The 20,590-nt window shown below is 44.8% G+C and overlaps 1 protein-coding gene across 3 annotated transcripts in view; it reads right to left on the reverse strand.

Annotated features, from left to right (window-relative positions):
• PPP1R13L (protein phosphatase 1 regulatory subunit 13 like) overlaps nt 1–20,590 on the reverse strand; it is a 474,773-nt gene that overhangs the window by 267,736 nt on the left and 186,447 nt on the right. The window contains exon 3 of one of the 3 annotated variants that reach the window (XM_069644684.1): nt 4,607–4,717. The exons of the other annotated variants lie outside the window; for them this stretch is intronic. The gene's annotated coding sequence lies outside the window, so the exon portion shown is untranslated. The remainder of the gene's footprint in view (nt 1–4,606; nt 4,718–20,590) is intronic. 3 annotated transcript variants of the gene reach the window in all.

The following is a 20,590-nucleotide window of genomic DNA, read 5'->3' on the forward strand; positions in this document are numbered from 1 at the left end:
AAGATAAAGGATCCATGCTAGGGTGGTGTGCAGTGGCACACGACTGATTTATTCTTTTTTCATTTTTTTATTGTTCTTTTATTTTTATCTTCTTTCAATGTTTTTATTTATTCAATTTTTGAAGGTGCAGAACCCGATTGGCCCTGGTGGAGAAAGGGTCTTTCCCTCTCCCTCTTTCTCCCTCTCCCTTTCTCTCTCTCTCCCTTTTTCTCTCTCTTGATAACCTTTTTTTCTCCTCTCCAGGAATAAGCATGTATGCCCGACCAACGTGTTCAAACCTCTCTGTTATGTAGGAATAAGGTTAAAATAAATGTCATTTGTTTTAGGAATTTTGCAGTACATCCTTTTAGTATTATATTGTTTTGTGTGACACTGATCAGGGTTGTTGGAGTGCATGAAGGTATGTCTGTTATATGGGTTGGCCATATAAAGGGGGGGTGGACAGTTGGAAAATAATACTAGTAGGACTATGTCTATGATAAAAAATGATGAAAAAGAATCACACAATGGGCCTCCTTATGACCCTGCTGGTTCGGTAACAACGGTAATGGTAGGCTTACTGGCACAGTTGTTACCGGACTGGCAGAGAACAAGTTTGTGGGCCCGATAACCCCCCCTCCCAGGTCTGACATGGCAGGCGGAACAGCACCCGCTCTCAGACTTTGACGGTAGCACCAGCACCATTCTGAATAGTGCCGGTGCTACTGTCCTCCTCATTCCCATTGAGTCCTACGAGACTTGAATGGGGAAGTTACCGACGCTGGAAAAAAAACAACTCCATTGGCAGCTTGCCGATTTTTACCGACACAGCTACCGCCGGAGTTGTAATGAGGCCGAATGTCTCACTTTTTGCCGGACACCCCTACAAGTTTTCTTAGACAAATGAAACGGGAAGTATGAATGACGTATGATTTATTTAAGGGGTTGGGCTATGATGCCATTTCTGATATCGAGTACGCAGAATCCCCCAATAGCTGGTACTCCGATGTGCGTACTGCAGGAAGGAATGTGATCAATGGAGGCTGCTATGTGTGTGCACTTATCCCGCACGGATCAGGGGCTCCTAAGGTTTTGGTTCCACATCCAGTCCCAATTACAGAGGCACACTGCCTGGTACATCTTGAACTATGAAGGCTAAAGGACACATTCCAGGCACACAGCGTGAAGTTGAGGAGCATTGATCTTGACCCAGTGCTATGCAATGGAAATACAAAATACTGCAAGTGTCTACAAGTACCATATTTTTCCTTGAGAGGTTACTCACATGTCAACGACAAATGGCAGGGCACCACAGTGACGTGTCCGGCAGATGGACTGATCGAGTACAGCAAAGAAACAATAGCCCAAGTAGACACTGTGTGCACAAATATGGTCCCAATACATCACAAGGCTGACATTGTTTGCAACAAAGGAGAAGCCGGTGCGAATGCATAGAGACATAGACTATGAACTTTGTTTTAGCAATGAAGGAACAGTTCCTGTTGGCGCAAACACAAAGAGCAACCACACTCTTGTGATCCCCAATATGACAAAAGGTACGGCAACGGTGATGGATTACTACTGGGTTTGTGGACGAGAAGCCTACTTGCACCTCCCACCATCCTGAAGGGGCAAGTGTTCACTGGTCACCCTGCACTCAGTGCTACTAGTAATCCCGAAAGAACACCTGAAGGGAGACGAAATGCCTGTCAAGGTGCCAACAGCCACTCCAGCACCTAAAGAAGCAGAACAAAACATGCGGATCACACAAGAATTTGGTATGCTGCAAGAAAAAGGATGATTTCAACAGTAGGGAAGAAAGAAGAGATCAAACTATGTCTCAAAGGACTCTTCCGCACTGCTCAGAGGAATATGTGTATCGACTTTTTAGCTCAGCAGAGACATTTCATCTTTTTTGGCTCCTGGTGTACAAGCGGCTGCTGCACTTTTGTAGCCCCATAGGATGCTGAGAATGGGTCACTATCCTACGTCATCGAGATGGTGCACAATCTAGGTGTTCAAATGAAGAAAGAAGGTGGAGTTCAGAACAGGGATGGGCTATCGCTTTCCTTTGATTGGGTCCAGTCATGGCTGGGGGCAGCAGTAAAAATACTGGTGCCCGTTATCGTATTCGTCTTGGTCCTCTTCTGCATGTGCCAATTGGGTCGCCGATGTTTTGTCAATATAGTCCCTAATAGTGAAAAGATGACGGTATCAATTGGGGGATCTAAAACACCTTCCCATACAATAAACAGTGAAACTCAATCTAATATTTCTGGGGATGTAGATAGGACAGGTGGGGATGAGTTTGTTACTGTAGTAATGAAAGGGGGAAATGTTGGGAAGGAGCTAGCACCTTCCTTCACCCAAGCACTTTAGAATTAGGCAATACTTCTTTTGACTGTTTCTAGACAATTCAAGGGACCAGAAGGGAGGAAATGCACTGGGAAAGCTCTCTCATGCAAATATAATCATATACACAGACATGGGCAGGCACTAAAAGAAGGCAGTTATTGTTTAAAATATAAAGCACAATTAACTATTAGCTGAATACATTTGTAAATGGCAAATTCTATGCAGTTCTAAAAATCTCAAAGCACGATAGAAGCAGGCATTATGCCGGGAAGAATGCAGCCTGTGCTAAAAATGGATCGCAGGGCTCATGCGGTGTTGCGTCACTAAGCTGGCAGTGCAGCACAAAGTAGCTCAGCAGCTGTCTGCTGTCTGTAAAAAAGCCCATGTATGCTAAAAGGGGATTTTAACATGCTCAATGCAGAATTATGAAAACCAGGTTTAAAAGAAATTACAGGACCACATAAAAATATGTGTAGAATGAGTGGAGTATGAATGAAAATTAGTTCTATAAGTGTTTAATTTTCCTGGGGCTAGGCCTCAAAGTTTGTAAAAGTCTGCAGGGCTGCAGTGTGTGTCTATGTAAGGTAGCAATATGTAAAGTAGCATGTCCTAACAGAAATCACCGACAATGAAGAAAGGAAGACTGGAGCATCCCTTGTATGGAAGCAGGATGAGTTGGGATAAAGCCATGCCCATATCCAGCGATGCCACTAAAGCAAGTTATGAGTATAAAAGCTCTGGCCTGGCACCAGTCTGCAGGAGAAAGGAACAGAAGAGGGACAGAAGGCCGTTCAGGGATCAGAGTTCTTTGGCCCATCCTCATTTCTGCAAAGAATACATTTATTATCCTTGCAAGATAGACTCTTGGCCTTAATTCCCTAGAGGGGTGTAATTCACTCTGTTGTGAGCATGATTAGGTGCACCCTTCTAATTAGGGATATCCCTGTAAGTTAGGCTACCCTTACAAATACGCAACGCATACTAAGCAAATGGATTTCCTCTCTTGCGGGAACAAAGCCGCAGACTGAGAAACCAAAAGGGTTGCATATTCTCCAGAGACATACACTGAGAACGATCAGAGGAGAATAGTCAGTTTCAGTCATTATATATCGACTATGTCGATATGCTCCAGACATGTAATGGATATAGGTACCTTTTAGTGGTGGTGTGTCCCTTCTCTAGGTGTATTGAGGCAGGTCTGTGTACACACCCTGATGCCACTTGCTCAGCAAGGTTTCTATTGCGCAAAGTATTCCCGAGGTGGGGTGTGTGTGTGAAGTACTACGATCTGATAATGGGCTACAATTTGTCAATGAGCTATTCAAACAAATGGGGCTTTTCTCTTCTGCGTATCACCTGAAAGTGAAAGGGATATGTGAACGACTCAACAGCCTCCTCCAAGAAAGGATTGCCCAGATTAAATTGACTTTGAAAAAGGGATGGTTGTATTGCCTACCCCTGGCCTTATATGCACTTCGGAAATCAACCTGGATCAGACCACCTCCTCACCCTGCATGAGTTTGTTACAACGCTTCGAATGACGGCCCTTAGTGCTCCGTCGAGGATTAGGAGTGATGCCCAGAGTGTAGCAAGAACTTTAGGTGATGAGATGCATGATTATTTGACAAGTATGGCTACCAGGATTTCTTTCATTTCAGATTAAGTCAAGCATCAGGGGGGGTGGTCTAAGAACACAGAAGAAGATAATTTGTCAACCAATCCAAGCAAACTATTACCACCACCTTAATTATATGTTTGGGTCCTAGTGTTAATTAGAAATTTTACCAGGCAGTGGCATGGACAGCGTTTCAATTGCTCATTCTGTGTTACAGATGTGTCCCCTTGCGCTGTCAAAATATCAGTAACATGAGCTTGGTTGCACCTAAACGACGTGAAAGTTTACAAAGGCGAGACGTTCCCTTGCACCGTTGCTGATCCAGAAGCAAGACAAGAAGAAGAATTTCCTTGTGTGCAGACTTGATCGATGACTAAGAAGAAGGATGATAAAGCAACGAGTGATTAACACTTACTTTATTTGTACTGCAATTCAAAAGACACTCCTCATATATATATATATATTAGCAGGAAGTGCAAGGACTTGCAGAGAATTCCAGGAGTTTTTAAATTAACTTTTAGAAATATATTGAAGCAGACAATAATGCATCAGAGTTATCCCTAAACGTCAGTTCTTCATTAGAAATTGGAAAAGAGATCAGTATCCGGATTCATTTTGTGGAGAATATTTGTTTTAAATGATAAAAACACACGATACCTGCCGGCAGTGACGTTCATCGGCTTGTGGTTGCTGCGTTTGTGTTCATACTTCAATGTTACCCGGCTCTTGTTAGAAGAGACTTTAATATTCACACTTTCTCACAGGATCCTGAAAACGTTCCAGTGATAAGAAGACTCTGTATTGGTGCAATTGAACAAATTGTACAGTTGCAGACATAAAAGAAACTTGATTGTATTAAAAATGATTAATGAAGAAGATGGCATGATTATAGAGAGTGAACAAGTTCAGCAAGAAGTAGGATGGCACGAGAAATGGTTGCCCACATTTTTATGCATGATATATTTTTGCATGATTGTTCTCATTGTCTTTCTTGTCCTTATCTTTCAGTGTCTATCATAATGTTTCAACTGAACAAAGAGCTCTTATGGTTCTCCCCACTATGAAAACGAATAATGACAAATTCTGTGTTATCTAGAAGTATATTGGAGACATAAAAGAGATGCAGAGGAAGATAATGAAGGGATAAATACATATCTTGATAATGCAGCTCACCTGGGGAATAACATGTGGTATTAACACATGAAAAAAGTGGGGGAAAGAGCATCTGATGAGAGTTACTATGTCTGCTCTCATATTCCCTAGGCCATGAATACAGTAAGGACCTTCATTTCGAAGGAGGTTTCAGCACACGATGCGAAGTGCCTCAGTGCTCGGAAATGCAGTGGCATTCCAACTCACCTTCCTCAGCGTTCTGCCATCAGCTTGTTCCGTGGTTTTCCTGCACGCTCCCCTTTCTGGCACTTTGCGACGTCTCTAGCAAAATGGCTCTAGCAAAATGGGTATTCGTCACGGCAAGGACCCGTTTCGCTGAGCGCTGCAGGTTACCTTGGCAACTGGGACGGCATCGGCAGCTTCCCAGTCACGTGCAACGTCACGCAAGAACACGTGACCAAGTCCTTTTAAGAAACCACAGGACAGTACCGCGGCACTCCTGATTTTGAGCTGTTCCTGTCACAATGCCTGCGCCCAGACATCCGGAACAGGTCCATCTGTCCAGGGAACAGGCACCCAAGAAGACACAGGAATTCCCAAAACCCCGCCTAGGGGCTATATTGGTTCAGTCCTGGCGCCATAGGCGCCAGGCTCATATTGCCAACTTTAAACTATGCAGGTCATCCTGCAAATAACTCATGTACAGGCCATGAAGGGACTACTTTCCTTTAGGAACTATTTTGCTGCTTGGGTGTGGTACTGTAACTTCTTACCTGGGAACTACTTTTTTGATGCTATTTAAACCACGCCCGAAGAGCAGCACACGCTTCACGTTATTCTGCATCTTAGCAGCGTAACGCTCACCGTGTCTGCAGTCCAGCATCCAGTCTACAGCCACACCAGTCTTGTGTCCAGAGCCGATCCTAGAGAAAAGGAAAGAAGAAGAGAAGGTTAGAACAAGGAGATTTCCATTTGGTCATCTTTTTCTGGAGCAGCCGCTCCTGTGGATAAAGGAAAAAGACATTAAAATAAACCGCGTCGCATTGCCAGCTGCAGCGCCACGCCATACTCACCTGTCTTCGGAGCATCTCCACGACCCGGCACAGCATCCGTTGAATCGCCACCGAAACATCAGCATCTGAAAAGACCAGAACAAAACAAAAGGTGAGCGGGGTTCCGCCAAAGACTTTCTTTTACTTACTGCAAGATACTTACTCAGTATTTTACCGCTCGAGGCAGCGCTGGTCACCATCCTACGTTAGACATTTTCGGCAAGGAGCCGCACCTGCAAGGAAGATAGAGAACTATTGGTTAATTACATTTGGAACAATATTACTTGCTAGACAGTGCTAGGTACAAACTGACTCTTACCTAAGCGCTACCTTCATCCATCGAGGCAAACTCACTCCTTGGATCACGCTGCAAGGGAAAAGGTATGAAAGGAGCAAGAGTGAATTAACAGACATTTGAACTCTAAAAGAACTATACATTCGGTTTACACACTACTTACCTCAGAGTCATTGTTGTCTGGTACTCTGCCAAATACCTTCGGATCAGTGAAGTAACTGAACTTCTACGCGCCCCTGCACTCCACGCAGGATGGAGAGTTCATCCTTCCAAACAATAAGGTGAGACTTTATGAAGGGTAATACTGGAAGTTTTCAGGGAAAATAGTATTAGTGTAACCTCTCTACCACGGGTGGCTAATCCCCTTTACTGCTTTTAGGAAAATATTCTTGTGGGCCAGGCAGACGAAACTGAGTGGGCAAGTGCAGTCGATCATCACTTTGCTACGAGTCACACTGGTGGAGACCGCAGCAGTACAGCTTCGTTCGCCGCCCCTGTGGAATCCAGGTGAGCGTAACAGTTCCATGTTTTTGCACTTTGTATTTGAATTTCTGCCGACCTTGACCCTTGCATTGTCCCACAGATTTCGCTGGATTCGTCCTGGTCTGTCAAGGCCCTGTTTTTCTGTTCAACCTCGGTTACGTTGCAGGACTGCTCTTTCTCCTGCCCTTTGCTTCTGTTTTTTTTGACCCGTTCGTTATTGACCTCCATTCTGTTACACCGTATTAGCCATTGCCTGCTCCTTGTCTGCTTTGTCGTTATCGGATAGTGCTTCTATCCAAAAGTTTCATCCCCATTTTCTAGCTGCCTCCCAAATCTCCTTCTCCTTACGACCTGCTAATCTACTGTGCTCTGTTCTTTGGACCTACCTGAAAACCACGTTGCACATCTGAACTACAGAGCAACAGTTTTAGGATATTGGATCTCCCTGGATTTGCCCAACTGGCCTGCGTGTCCTACAGGAGTTCTTCATCCATCCACACCCACCACCACAGGACTCCGACCACCCTCTGGTCCCAGCTGCACTTACCTCCTTTAGGCGTCCTTGTGCCGTTGTTTCCGGTGGCATTTGGGACTAGAGACTTGCCACCTTAGAAGCAGGCGTCCCCATGCCGTCGGTTCCGGTGGCAAATTGGAACTAGAGACCTGTCACCCCAGTTTTAGGCGTTCTCTGTCGTCGAGTTAGGATATCTCCTGGTGACCAGAGGTACCTACAGTCTACGACTAGTCCAGTGGTAAGTCCTTCATCTCTATCTTTCACTCTATCTCAAGGAGCATTCTTTCCTGGTACTTTCATGATCTGTGGTTTACATTGTTTCTGTAATTCCAGGGGAATTGGCTTTCTGGTGCCAACACCTGAATGTTCCTTAGTCCATTCACTCCGCTGATGCAGGTTAGTCCTTTCCCATAGCTGGCATTACTGGAAGATTATTTCATTGTGGTTGGTGGTACCTGCCCCTTCTGTTCCCCAGGTACTTTCGCGAATTGCACCACTACAACCTACTCCGAGGAAACAGGCAACCATCCTCGGGCAGTTCACAACGTCTCCTGGTCTCCATCTTCTGGTTAATGCATTACTTGGTGTGTTCTGGTTCTTCCTCACCAAAGGACTGTATTACCTTGAGGATATCCACAGCTACACTACGAGTTCAAGGCCGTCCGGATTCCTTACACTCAGCCATCATGCAGCATGTACTACTCAAGGACAGTTTCAAGGAAATTGTGCGACCTTGCGATGGAGCTCAAAATGGTGGTTTCCATATCAGGATGACTATATCAAGACCACACAAATGGAGAAGGAGCCTGGATGGAAGAGCAAGATGCACGTATATACTGCTGCGGACGACAGGAAGAGGTGATCATTGAAGAAATTAAGAGAATTAATTGTCCTGATGTGACAGAAATAGCAGGCTCACCTGGATGTTGGGAACAAACTCAAATGTTGATCTATGGACGAGTGCATACCAAGAAAGGATGGGAAGAAGGAATGGTGTCCTGTGCTGCTCATTTTCTGAAGATGGACTACATGCATGAAGAACAGAAAGTGAATCATGGATGCTTAAAGTCATGGGCCAAGCACTCCAAACTATTGACATGGGTAGAAGATGAATCAGGCCCAGTAGTTGTAATCCCGTTGGTTAATGCAACACTATGCCTCCGAAGACATGGAAAGAACTATGTGGGATATAACAAAGAATGCAAGACCAAAATTTACGTCCCCAGAATGGGAGAAGGGACAGCCGTCCTTATGGATCAATCTTGGGCTTGTGGATCTAGAGCCTATATGAAGTTGTCCAAGAATTGGGGGTTTGGGGGGGTATGTTCCCTGGTACCCATCCACGTTCCAGCATTAGTGATTCCTCAGAGCAATCTGGACATTGGTGAATTTCCAAAAGTGGATGCCCATTTGAGAAAAAGAAGATCGCTTGAACTTCTCCGACGGACAAATAGAAAACATTATTTCTCTGCAAAATTGATAACAGCGTATAACATTCCTGAGGAGCACAGGTTGTTCAGCAAGACTGCTTATGATAATGACAACCATATTTATGCCTGGAATCCAAACAGTGTCAAATGCTTTTGCAGATAATCAATGCTACCATAAAGGGATTCAACGCCATTAAATAAGAGCTGAGGGCATACGACTGATGACCCTCCAGAATCGATGGGTCCTTGATATGATCACAGTGATGGAAGGAGGAGTTTGTGCCAAAATCGGCCATCGTGTGCTCATTCATACCTTCCCCCGATGACCAGAATGGAACCTTAACAAAAACACCTAGGGCTAGAATGATGACCAAACATGAAATTTCTTCATTCCTACCATTAGGGCAATATATGATAACACAAAGAACGGTATTAGGAGCAAATGTCACTGGGGAGGGGAAGCCTCACTTGAATTACAAAAAACACCACACGCATACAGGCTGTCCCTTCAAAGAAGAACACCTTGTCCCTATTCCATAGGTCTCTCCCTAGGAGTTTGGTGGTGCACCGCCCATCTAAAAGGGATAGCGGAGAGCCTCTCCCTACCCAACAAGTACACACATATACCTAGAATGCTATATGTGGTAAAAAAAAAAGTCAAATACAAGTATACAGATGTTACATCGAGGCACTATAAATCTAGATATGTCTCTCCCATCTATGAATTGGTTCTGCTACTAGGAATTTCGATTTGTATTTTATTGACCACATAGTATAGTAATTCTGTCTATTCGGAACTTGTTCTGATTTTAATAAAACAAAGGGCCCTCTATGGAGGGAAAACAAAGAACCTAAAGCCATGAAGCATATCTAGGCAGAGAAGTAATATTAAACGTGCACTGGTTGTTTAGTTTTGGCATCATTATGCACATGAGGAGGAAGATGCGCTGGTGGGTTGACCAGTTTCAATGACCATATTCATTTGGGTCATCTTCTTCAGCACCAGGAATTCTAAACAGAGGAGTCACTCCTTCTGTGGACCTTTGACTGGGTTCCAAGCAGCACCTCTGTTCCTCTGATAACGAGCCTCTGTGATGAGTACTGGTTTTTGGCTCCACGTATGCTAGGTGGCTGGGTATTCATATCAATATACGTGCAGCTGTCAATGGCAATGGTACGGGAAAGGTTAGGCTACCTCGTCTAGCGTCTGGTAGATGCGCGTAGGAGCATCGGATCGCAGAATTCGTTCTGCTGTGTGAAGAACATGGAATAACACAAACAGTGTTGTGGAGAGAGGAATCCTCCAAAAGTTGTGCCGGCTGCTCCACCTAGCATACGTACAGCAGCCGGCACACCTTTTGGAGGATACCGCAGCTTGCGTTCACAAGAAGATACCCATTGAGACAACCGTACCGGATGTATCCCCGAAGCGATGACAACCTAAGGGAGGAACTCCCTGAAGGAATATGAAAAAGAGCAAAGAAAGGAGCTAGTGACGTCACAAGAGACATATGACGCCCCAAGATACTGGGTCAAGAGGATGCTCAAATGAAAGTAGACCAAGTCATCATAGAAGCTGGATATATTAGTGAATAGAATGCAGGCGAAAAACGCCATTGTACAGAAGCTGGACATCGGTATCATGAATTTAGTAAACTAGGACTCATGAAGAGGAAATGGAAAAATGTGTTGCAGCAAGAATAAGCTGAATCGCGGAGCTGCATAGCGAAGTTGTCTGGCCTGGAGTCAAGACTGAAGCAGCCAAGGTCAGCTATCTATTCTGGAAAGAGGCAAAGGATGAATCATCCCTTGTTATGGTGCAAAGAGAGAACACAGAGAGTGCTAAGTTTAATTCATTTAAGACATTTAAAACCTGCAAAATGGACCAAATCATGGTCTCCTGTCACCTGAGGCAAGGATGAAAATAGAGTTTGGATTTGGAGCCCCAGAATACGATAGTGAGAGCTCGCAATCCCATGTATTCGGAAGACAAGGATACTTTTGCAAGGCCAAGTTCAAAGATAATCTTCATGGCAGAAGGCATGGGAGATGAGAGAGGCTGGGCTAATTGGGTGGGTAGCTAGTGTCATGCCTTATCTCCTTGCGCCTCGGTTTACGTGCTGCTAAGTGAACCGAATGTTCCAGACATGGCACAAGCATGACGACCAATTGTAGTGGTCCATGTAACGAAGGACCTTATAGTTTGAAAACCAATGAGAAAACGTGTATCTAATGTTTCTGAAGATGATATGTTTTAGACGTAGGCGTATATTGTCCACCTGACGGTGGGCAGCCAATCACAATCCTATTTCCTATAGATAATATACTTAGATGTTCCCTTTAAGCCAATCCCGACACGTAGTAGGTTTTTCATTATTTGCCAGGTAGTACGAGGTCACCTTTGATGTATTTTGTGATATAAAAGATATGATTTGTGTGAGGATTGGTGAGAGAAATTGAGTGTACCTCCGTTAATGTTAGTTGTAACTCCATGTTTTAGATAATTGTTAATAAAACATTACTTTTCCAGCTTCCTGAGTTGGTTCAGTTATTTGGACTCATTCTGAGTGATCCCATCCATTACATGCACGTCCCTAAAGGCCCCTAAGCTCAGATCACTCTACAATGGCCAGCAGGGTGCAGCACCTGCACAATATAATATTTATGTAAATAGGTTGCTGTGTCCCGCTCTCATAAAATGCGTGAGCCAGCAACCTATTTGTGCATGGAGCGTTCACTTACAGGACAGCCAAAAGTGTTGTACCAAAACACAACATACCGACATGTGTGTGAACTGTCTAGGATTCAGAAGTGCAATGACGCCTCCCAAGGGTGGTGGAGGGAGGGGGGGTGAACCCCGAACTACGGCAGCTGCATTTTACCAGATAATGAGCCTTGAATGTTGTCCATCAGTGCCATAGAATATTGTCCAGGTATTTTGGTACTTGTAAGCTACGTGCCAGGATGCCCACTCCAGGCTTTGCCTGTATAGGAAAGAAGCCATGTCATTTGTACTCTCTCTCGCTCAGTAAGTGCTATGAATGTGAGGGTGACATTGCAGAGGATAGTGTGTTTGCAGAGTCCCTCTTGAAGAGAATCTGCATATTCACAATCCTGAGCCAGCTCATCCTCATTTCCAGGGAGAGGTGCAGCTGGTAATTTCTTTGCATGTGAAACACCGAAGGGTATAATTATGTTGATGTCGATAGCCAAAGAGCACATTAAAGTATGCAGCGTGAGCCATGGATGCCATTGGCTGGAAGCTCCCATAAGCCTCCCTCAGGTTAGCTTGCCAGTCAGAGGCACTGGAATCAGATTTAATTACGGTTTGTTTCGCGTCTTGCAAGAAACAAACAGAACATCCAAGCTTCCCTTCATTGCTTAAGATGCCAACCCACTGGATCAGAACCTAAATCTCCTCCAACTTGTCTGCACTCAACAGCATTGTTGCAGCAAAGTATATGAGACGAAAGGAGAAGATCCTTGCACCGAACAACAAAGAAACTACTGGAAATGTGCCTGTCAGTTCCAACTCCTTTAAGGGTCGCTTTCCCAATTAGTAGCATTTTAAGATCAGGCCCCCTTTATATTCCCGTCAACAACATGAAATGCATCGAGCTCTGCTGCCTGCAAAAGGAGTCTGGAGGGTAGGACTTGGATACAAAATAGGCTGTGCCAGTGAGGGTGGACAGTCCTGTTTTTTTCCCCCCAAATGTACTGCTGTCCCAAGAAACGTATCTAAAACAGTTAAATGTCTCACATTTTAAGAAAAGACATTGGGACTCATCACAAGTTGGGCTGTAGCCCTTAAGTGCAGCGGTAATGGTATTACCACAGCATTTGAGGGGTGGCCCTATCACGAGTTTGGTGCTAAATGGGCTGTTATACTGCCAACTTTTTTCTGGACATTTAGCACCCTGTATTACTGCCAGCTGTATTAGGGCGCGGTATTAGCACCAAAAATGCCCCATTGGAATGGACCCAATGGGGAATGGGAATTTACAGTTATCACCCAAGCTGTGATCCGGCGATAATTCCGCTGGACCGGTGGGCACTAACATTATTACAGTTGGGTAGTATTACAGCCAGGTTACCGCCCAACTCGTGATGAGGCCCATTAAAGCAAGATTATTAGAATGTCTCTGATAAATGATGGGCATGGTTGTAGCTGCTGGAAAAATCTTGGCTAAACGTGTAAACAGAAGGCCAGATAGCTCAAAAAAACACACAACAAAGATGAACAAGAGTGTTTTCAAAGATAGAATGGAGGAAGTTGTATTATGGAGAGTAGAAGACCTAGAAAGTGGGTAAAATGAAGGATGGCCCATTAGTGTCACCATCCAATATTATCCATGTGATAGAGCATCTTCACTCTGCACAAAAGGCCACAAAATCTTCCTGAACAGGTTTAAACAATTTTAAATCTCCTGAAATAGTTGCACCTACAGAAAAAGCACCAGCTAAGCCAACAGTTCTGGCTTTTGTGTAGCGTAGGGGTGCATAAGTAAGACTCTTACATAGAGGTGGTCATTGTGGTTTTATTCAAAGTGTTAAATGAAAACGAAACCAAATCTCATCCTAACTCTAAGAGGGGTTTCCCTGCCTCAATCAAAAAGACTAGTGTCAATGTTAGGATGTCCAAAAGCAAAAGTCCATGGTCCGATGTCAGAATCCTAACTCTGTCTCTCAAAAAGGAGTTCGTTCTAGTCCAGAGGAATGACTCAATTTCCCTGGACAAAAAGGCAATTCTGTGCTTTGCCAGTTTCTAAGCTCAAGTGTTGGGGGAAATGTCCCCCTTACCCAGTCTTTCTCAGGCTTCTCGTACAGTTCCTTAACTGTTCGGGGACTGTCTCTCGTCCCAGTCAGCCTTTCTCTGGTTTCCTGGCTTGGATGCTCCTCCAAGCTGTGGTGGGTACCCGATCCCGGTTGCACGTCCTGGTTTCCCTTTAACAGGCACTACAATAAAGAAGCGTGGCCTGCAGGGTAGGACTGGCCTATACGGCAACAGGCCATGGGCTGAACCATAAACACAAAATGCTGGTGTGGGCCAGTTTTTTTTGGGCCTCTTTTTTGGCCAATTTGGGCAGTTTGATGAGTTAATTCATTCTGTGGCTAGTAGTTTTGACCAGTGTCGCTGAATAAATATTCTTTAAAATACACAATTTGCATCACATTTTATCAAAGAAACTCCCCTGTTGGCACTATTCAAACAGAGAACGAATAGCCATTTGCAACTGTGGGCTGCTTTTACATTGGTGCCTAACACAATGTTATGGCCCAGTCTGACCCTGGTGGCCTGGATGCTTCTCTGCAGTGGGTCCCTGACCCTGGCTGGTAGTCCTGGATTCCTTCTACAAGGTATTCCTAAGTAGATAATGAGTTTGGGTGTTTTTACAAACTATGGTGGATCCTAGACCCCAGCTGTTAGACCAGATTCCCTTTTCTCTCAGGCCTCTTAGTCCCAAACACAGAATTGGTTTACACACCTGCCAAGTACTGTATTCACATATATTACTCTCATGGTTCTCTTCATAATATCTTGATCTTACATGCTGACTTGGTTAACTCCCCTGTCAACCACTGCTTTCGTGTGGCTGATTCACACAGTTCTCTTCATCTTCTCATTTATTATTTGACAGCCCTGCATCACCTTCCCTTCAAGCACTGTCATGAAGAAGATTGCACACTCTTCAAACTTGATATGATCTGCTCTTGCAAGGGTCCCAGACCATATACCCCTCATTATGGTGTTGCGATTATGTATCTTAGTGTCCCTTAGGAGTTATTGTCTTTCCCCCACTTTCCAAAGATAATTGGTTTCAGGGTTTCTTCTACCTGCTGGGGACCCCCAACCATAGGCTCACCCACCCAAATACCTTTAGGTTCTTGGCCGCAGCCCTCCGTTCGGTTGGGCGCTTCCCTCGGTCTTTCTCTGTTTCCCCGGCACTCTTGGGATCTGCTCGGCTTGCGGCAGGGCTCTACAACTTCTGACTCTGTCCAGCATCTTTCTCCAAGTTGGACCACGTGGTCCTGTGGCTGTGCTGCTGGCACCTTCCCCTGCCAGCCTCTCGGTTCACTCAGCTTGTCGCACCTGCGTCTGTGCCTGCTGCTTTCCTCACGAGCACTGGTCCCTCTCGTGGTCCCTTTCTGTAGCATCTGTCATTCTGGTAAGTCCATCGTTAGTTTTTATGTTGCTATCCAGTAAGGCCTGTGACTGAAGACTAGACCCCTCAAACAGCTTCATCCGAGTGATCCCTGTAGATTCATGTCTCTTTGTCAGAGTTTCTTGACTCAGATCTTCACAATAGTCATTCCCATTCTTCTTCGTCTCATTCCTTTCTACTTCTAACATACTATAGATGTATTTAGGGTAGGAGAATAGGGGTGAAGAGAGTCAGGGTGCAGGAGAGGTGGGGGGTCTTGGGTGGATACCTCATTCTCCCACAATAGTGGTCACTGGTCCCATAAGGGGTTTCACCTCCCATAAGATCCACCTGCTGAGTACCACCCCCACTGGGACTATCGAGTAGCGGCCTCACCTCCCTTGCCTCATGGGAAGGGGCTCCCCTTACGGAAGCAGTGACGACATGCTGGTATTCGTCAGAGCAGTCACAGGATAGGAATTTACCAGGCATTTTCATAAAGTTTCTGCCTGGCTATAAGATGGCAACAGCTACAAAATGGTGCGATTACCTGGGCATAGGATAGCAGTGGCTGGAAAATACCCTTCTAACACAAATACACAGAACACTGAATACCCCTCCCCTGGCTTCCAAGAAACCCCTTACGGGGGGAAAAAGGCATTTAGAAACCATTTTGATTGCACCGATTGATTACAATTCTCCTTGATGCTAGAAAATGTTAAGTCTCAGGGTTGATCTGTGTTGCCACAAATGTAGGTGTGTTTCTACAGGTTAATGTAAATCTGCCCGAGCTTTGAAGGCATTTTCGAAGGATTTCCCCAGCTCATCAAATGACAAAACCTCCATTTATGCTTCTGCTGAAAAGGACCTATGTCTTGGTATCGGCTTTGCTGCAAAGATATTGCCGCTGCAACAGGTTTTATTGCAAACTTGCCTGTTGCTTTTGACGGGTTTCCGAGTGTATTAGTCCCCCACATTTCAATTTCTCTTGCCCCTGGCTCAGATCTTGGAGCAAATACGTTTGTGCTTGAAGCCCATTTACTCAATTCTGGCCATGTCCTGGGACTCTGTACGACCACTTGATAACCCAACTATGCACCAGCATCTCAGGGAATGAGGTTGGAAAACGGTGGCTATGTAGATTATTCCAAGAGGAGCCCAGAAATCTCCAAGAGAGTCCAAGTCACCATAACAACCCAGGAATCCTTAAAGGTTTGCTGGCATGGCACAATGACTTTATCTGGAGTAGGCAGACTAGCCTACCGAAAGCCACCCAAAGCTGGAAGTGTTTTTGGGTTAGGTTCTACTATACAACTGGCCATTTGTGGCTCCGGGGACCTTCAGTGAAAGCTCTCTGCACGCACTGGTGCTTAGGTAGCTGGCTCGCAGCTAGAAAGATTAACTCTGCAGTGCTGTGAAGTGGCCTTACTGTGGCTCTAAGAACTATACATAACACAGAGGTTGTCTACTTTCCATCTAGCACCTGACATAACATTCACTTTATTAACTCTTGATTGCGCTCGCTTGCCTTTTGTTACCAACAACATTCATCTTTCACACATCCTATTCTTGGATTAGACAGCCTTCTGAGTTGGCTTGCCAGCACCAGAATTATTATTTGGGAATTTACCTGCAGTACTATAAATAGATGCAGCAGGTATTTTAAGCCTCCATATCTACCAGGACGGCCCGAGCATGCCCTGGTAACCCTCACACAGCCAACACTACGCAATCTCTTTCTAAACTACACTACAACTTCCTTTACTCCAGTGCAAATATTAGCTCAACACAGACCTTTTGGTGTTGCCTCTCTAGAAGATCGTCCATTATACATGGACTAAGACCGAAGTCGTAGAGTATTGGTGGGTGGAATAAGGTGGTGTCAGATAGTTGTTTAACTTCCCCAACCTCTTCCTCACCTGGGCCTTCGGATGAACTGTCCTTGGAGTCTGTGGTGGTCTTCTTCCGGGACTTCCGGTTGTCTTACGTTGGTCTTTCCTTGGATATCTTCTTCTTCTTCTTATCGTGCAAGTAGGGTCTAGCTTCCTCAGAGGCCACTTTGGCAGGGAGTGGTACCTGCCCTAGGGGAACCCCGAGGAGCTAAGACCCAAAGAACAGGGAAAAGGCAGTTGGCAACAAAAGACCCTGATAGTCTTCAAGAAGAACAGTTGGGAATTGTCCAGCACTGGGATGTTGGGAAGGGGTATATGCAGGTTCCAAATCCTCAGCAAGTCTTGCCTCAAAACAGGAAGGGCGGTAGTAGATACTGGATGATCTTTCAAGGTGGAAACGGTCCTCAAAGATAAAGATTGAAGAAATTGTAGCAGTAGGAGGGAACTCCTTGGTCAGAAATTGGCAGTATACAGACGTGCACTAAGAGATAAGGTTGCACAGAGAGAAAGAGAAAAGACCCACTATAAGACATGTTAAATAAGAACACAAAAAAAGAATTAGGTAGCGCAGGCTTGCAGGACACCCACAAGAAGAATCGGAATAACCGTGCTACGCATGTAAGGTAACGAAGGTAAAGAAACAAAAGGCTTTGTGGTTGTGCCGCGAAAGAAAGCTCAGTACCGAAGTTGGATACAAAATAACCAAGAGTAAAAACAAGGTATGAACAATTGAGGTGGATTCGCAGAGAAACCGCAAGGAGGCCCTCCGTACAGCAAGGTGCTGCGGGCAAAGTATAGAAAATAACAATGGAGAGGAGATAGAAATGCAGAAGACCGCGAAGAGGAATTTGTACCACAGATTGTGACGAAACACAAAACAAGGCTGGAGGTGCCAACAGGACAGGAAGTGAGAAGGGTAAACAAACTACCGCCAAGGCACCGGAATAGACAGATAGAAAAAGACAAAGGCTAAACTACCTAAAACCAGAAAGGCGGAAGGCACAAGAGAAAGGGTGGAGGGTTCCAACAAAAGCCAGGAAACCGGGAAGGAAAAAACTAGGTTAGATTCCTAAGCGGAAAACACTCCGTAGAGTACTAACCAAGCGCTGTAGCGAAAGGAAAGAGATACAACACGCTGCACCATGGGCGTGGCTAGTATTTATATCTATAGCCGCCATGTTGGATGAGGACTAGACAGTAACACCACTTTACTCTGAAAAAATCTAATGTCTCCAGGCATGCCATACTTTCCACGGGCGAATCCTTACAGGTGGATGGGTGAAGAAGTGGTAGTAGACAGGAGAAATGGGAGAGTGGTATGTTAGGGAAGCTTAAGTGTAACAGGGTAATTGCGAGGCACTATCCCAATTCTCTTAAGCACACCAACGACTGGATAGTGTAGAACCAGTTTAAAGTCCACGAAGTAGTTTAGATAGCCGGCATTTAGGGAAACAGTAGTGAACGACAATGATTAGACAGTATGTGTCAACATTAAGTAGCACTAACCGGGGACTACAGATGCCTGGTTTAGGGAAGAGGGTCTTAAGTCAAGATAGAGAGGCAAGGCCATAGGTTAGTAAACCCCCTTGAACTGGCTCCAAGAATCGGAGGGTTTTCTGTGCCATCTGTGACAATTGTTTCAGGAAAAGTTCACCTTCTGTCCAAATCAGGAAAATGTCATTGATGTACCACATCTATGTTATTGGTTTCTGGGATTGCTGTGAAAACCGCTACTCGAGGTGTGCCTTGAAAAGGTTGCATACTGGGGCACCATTTTATTGGCCATTGCCATTGCAGTTTTTTGTAGGAAGGGTCTTCCATTGAAGTAGAAATTGTATGCAAGTAAGAACCTCTTGAGATCTGTTATGGCTCGAATTAGAGTATCTGTCTGGCTGTATTTTGCAGTCGACTCTGGCATGCAGCTATTCCATCTTGATGTGGAATGTTGAAATAAAGAGAAGTGACATCTAACATGGCCTGTCGTGCATTCAGTGGTTGTTTGCGCCCACCCCCAGAGGTTTTAGGATGGGTTCAATGTATCCAAATATGGCTTTGGATAATGTGCGGATCTTTGTAAGCATGTAGAAAGTCCTAGGAGTAAGATTGTCTGGTATCACATGTTGGAGGTGTTCCTCCACACTGCTTTGCATGGACTGGATGTGTTCCAGAATATATTTTGTACTCCACAGTAGGGTCATCATTCAGTTCCTACTAATACTCTGGGTCAAGCAGATGCCTGTATGCATCTGCTTTATACCTCCAATAGCCATTTCCACAAAATCCCCACCCTTGTCTGAAGGCTTTATTACGATTTCCATTTTTGTTTTGGGGGGCGGAGGCTCTTATTGCCCTTATTTCTTGGGAGGCAAGGGGTATGTTTAGTTGTTTTTCCAGTATGTCAGATCTTACACGCATTCTGGGACAGTCAATGAATGGTTCAAGTGTTGGTCTGCAATGTACATTTCACAGCTAAGCCCAGATCTCCCCCTACTGTGAACGAGGGATAAGGGGCAATGTGCTGTTCTTGGAAGCAAGAGCATGCAGAGCAACAGAGGTTCGAATCCCGGATCTGTGCTTAGAAACCAAACTCAAGTACGGTATTAGGTGCGTTATAAAAAAAACAATTAAATAAAAATAAATACAATTGTGGTTTCCAACAAATTGTCCCGGTTTTTGGGTTGCTATATTTCGGGCAGCAATAACAAAGTGGCCCACAGTGATGAATGGGCGTTTGTTCCTTTTGAGGCAAACTGAGGGCTGAGGGGGTGTTTTGGCACATTTTGTTGCAAACAGCACATGTTAAAGCACATTTGGCCAGTACAATTAGTCAAAACTGCCAGCCCTCTGAGAATTGCTGTATTGCCCCAGAGGCAAGCCCACGCCTGGGATCAAAAGCCCAATACAAGAGGCCGCTTGAGCCAACGCCTCCTGCAGCAAATATGCCGCTTTGCTGTGATGTGTGGCAGTGCCCCCAGGAAACAGAATCCTATAGTGCACCATCAGTTTGTTCTCAAGTTGGTCAGACTCCCAGACAATAGTATTTTTTCAGCATATAACTCCCCTGCTAGCAATTGTTAGTATTTTTCTGATCTATGTTGTTACTTCGAATCAGTCTTGCGTCTACATGCAGATTTGGATAACACATGTTCCTCTTCCATATATAAAGTGAACTTTTAACCCATAACCCACCGAGCACCCCCTGAAACCACCTTTAAACCCTTCCTCATGCCAACAAAGTATTTGCAGCATTTGAAATTGGATGGTGGTTCATTTTTAAAGCACATTTTTGCTCATTTTCTTAAAAACATTTTCGAATAAACTACTTGCTCTCTGAATTGTTTTGAGACAATAGCGATTTGTCCATCCACATCCTCAAGGTCGGACTAGGGCATAACGTTGCCTCAGTCACCAATGAAAAACTGGCCCACACCAACATTTTGCCTTTTTGGTTTGGGCGTTGCCCTATTGCCCTGTCCAAGCCTGCGCATCCTGCAACAAGAACATGTGTGCTAAAGCGCCCCCCGCCCCCTCCATTTTCCTCCAACTTGTGTCTAGCGGAAGTGTGCCGGAAGTGATATCACTTGACCTGGATAACATCACAAGACATGACTTCAATAATAAAACTACAGTAGGTTGTCATATTATTTTATTAAGTTAAAGTAGACAAAGGGCTAATTTAGTTACCAACCATATGTGGGATACATTCATCACATGATTAA

The sequence above is a fragment of the Ambystoma mexicanum genome, chromosome 2p (assembly GCF_040938575.1).
Source record: "Ambystoma mexicanum isolate Mex_15411 chromosome 2p, UKY_AmexF1_1, whole genome shotgun sequence".
In the NCBI taxonomy this organism is placed as follows: domain Eukaryota; kingdom Metazoa; phylum Chordata; class Amphibia; order Caudata; family Ambystomatidae; genus Ambystoma; species Ambystoma mexicanum.